Raw genomic sequence first — 2,624 nt, 5'->3', positions numbered from 1 at the left:
TATTCTATAATATCGTCTATCCTATCCAGTCCTCTATCCCAACCTACATCCTATGCTATCCTCAATCCTATCCTGTATCCTATCCTATCCTCTATCCTATCGTATCCTCTATCCTATCCCATCCTCTATCCTATCCCATCCTCTATCCTATCCTATCCTATATCCTATAATATCCTCAATCCTATCCTATCCTCTATCCTATCCTATCCTCTATCCTATTCTATCCTCTATCCTATCGTATCCTCTATCCTATCCTGCCATCTATCCTATCCTATCCTGTATCCTATAATATCCTCTATCCTATCCTATCCTCCACCCTATCCAATCCCCGATCTTATCCTCTATCCTATCCTATTCTCTATCCTGTCCCATCCTCTATCCTATCCTACCCTCTATCCTATAATATCCTCTATCCTATCCTATCCTCTATCCTATCCTATCCTGTATCCTATAATATCCTCTATCCTATCCTATCCTCTACCCTATCCAATCCCCTATCCTATCCTCTATCCTATCCTATCCTCTATCCTATCCCATCCTCTATCATATCCTGCCCACTATCCTATCCTATCCTCCATCCTATATTATCCCCTATCCTGTCCAATCTTCTATCCTATCCTCTATCCTATCCTATCCTCTATGCTATCCTATCCTATCCTCCGTCCGATCCTATCCTCTATCCTATCCTATCGTCTATCCTATCCTATCCTCTATCCTATCCTATCCTCTATTCTATCCTATCCTCTATCCTATCCTATCCTCTATCCTATCCTATCCTCTATCCTATCCTATCCTCTATCCTATCCTATCCTCTATCCTATCTTATCCTCTATCCTATCCTATCCTCTATCCTATCCTATCCTCTATCCTATCCTATCCTCTATCCTATGCTATCCTCTATCCTATCCTATCCTCTATAGTATCCAATCCCCTATCCTATCCTCTATCCTATCCTATCCTGTATCGTATCCTACCCTCTATCCTATCCTATCCTATACTCTATCCTAACCTGTCTTCTATCCAATCCTATCCTATATCCTATGCTATCCTCAATCCTATCCTGTATCCTATCCAATCCTCTATGCTATCCTATCCTCTATCCTATCCTATCCTCAATCATATCCTACACTCTACCCTATCCTATCCTCTATCCTATCCTATCCTCTATCCTATCCTGTCCTCTATCCTATCCTCTATCCTATCACATCCTCTATCGTATCCTATCCTCTATCCTATCCTATCCTGTATCTTATAATATCCTCTATCCTATCCTATACTCTATCCTATCCCATCCTCTATCCTATCCTATCCTCTATCCTATCCTCTATCCTATCATATCCTCTATCCTATCCTATCCTCAACCCTATCCTATCCTCAATCCTATCCGATCCTCTATCCTATCCTATCCTCTATCATATCCTATCCTTTTTCCTTTCCTATCGTCAATCCTACTCTATCCTCTATCCTATCCTATCCTCTATCCTATCCTCAATCCTACCCAATCCCCTATCCTATCCTCTATCCTATCCTATCCTCTATCCTATGCTATCCTCTATCCTATCCTATCCTCTATAGTATCCAATCCCCTATCCCATCCTCTATCCTATCCTATCCTCTATCCTATCCTCTATCCTATCATATCCTCTATCCTATCCTATCCTCAACCCTATCCTATCCTCAATCCTATCCGATCCTCTATCCTATCCTATCCTCTATCATATCCTATCCTTTTTCCTTTCCTATCGTCAATCCTACTCTATCCTCTATCCTATCCTATCCTCTATCCTATCCTCAATCCTACCCAATCCCCTATCCTATCCTCTATCCTATCCTATCCTCTATCCTATTCTATCCTCTATCCTATCCTATCCTCTATAGTATCCAATCCCCTATCCTATCCTCTATCCTATCCTATCCTGTATCGTATCCTACCCTCTATCCTATCCTATCCTATACTCTATCCTAACCTGTCTTCTATCCAATCCTATCCTATATCCTATGCTATCCTCAATCCTATCCTGTATCCTATCCAATCCTCTATGCTATCCTATCCTCTATCCTATCCTATCCTCAATCATATCCTACACTCTACCCTATCCTATCCTCTATCCTATCCTATCCTCTATCCTATCCTGTCCTCTATCCTATCCTCTATCCTATCACATCCTCTATCGTATCCTATCCTCTATCCTATCCTATCCTGTATCTTATAATATCCTCTATCCTATCCTATACTCTATCCTATCCCATCCTCTATCCTATCCTATCGTCTATCCTATTATATCCTCTATCCTATCCAATCCTCTATCCTATCCTCTATCCTATCCTCTATCCTATCCTATCCTCAATCCTATCCTATCCCGTATCCTATCCTATCCTCTATCCTATCCTATCCTGTATCGTATCCTACCCTCTATCCTATCCTATCCTATACTCTATCCTAACCTGTCTTCTATCCAATCCTATCCTATATCCTATGCTATCCTCAATCCTATCCTGTATCCTATCCAATCCTCTATGCTATCCTATCCTCTATCCTATCCTATCCTCAATCATATCCTACACTCTACCCTATCCTATCCTCTATCCTATCCTATCCTCTATCCTATCCTGTCCTCTATCCT

This window comes from Halictus rubicundus, unplaced genomic scaffold (genome assembly GCF_050948215.1).
Source record: "Halictus rubicundus isolate RS-2024b unplaced genomic scaffold, iyHalRubi1_principal scaffold0312, whole genome shotgun sequence".
Taxonomy (NCBI): domain Eukaryota; kingdom Metazoa; phylum Arthropoda; class Insecta; order Hymenoptera; family Halictidae; genus Halictus; species Halictus rubicundus.
Note: the sequence above shows the minus strand (reverse complement) of the source record.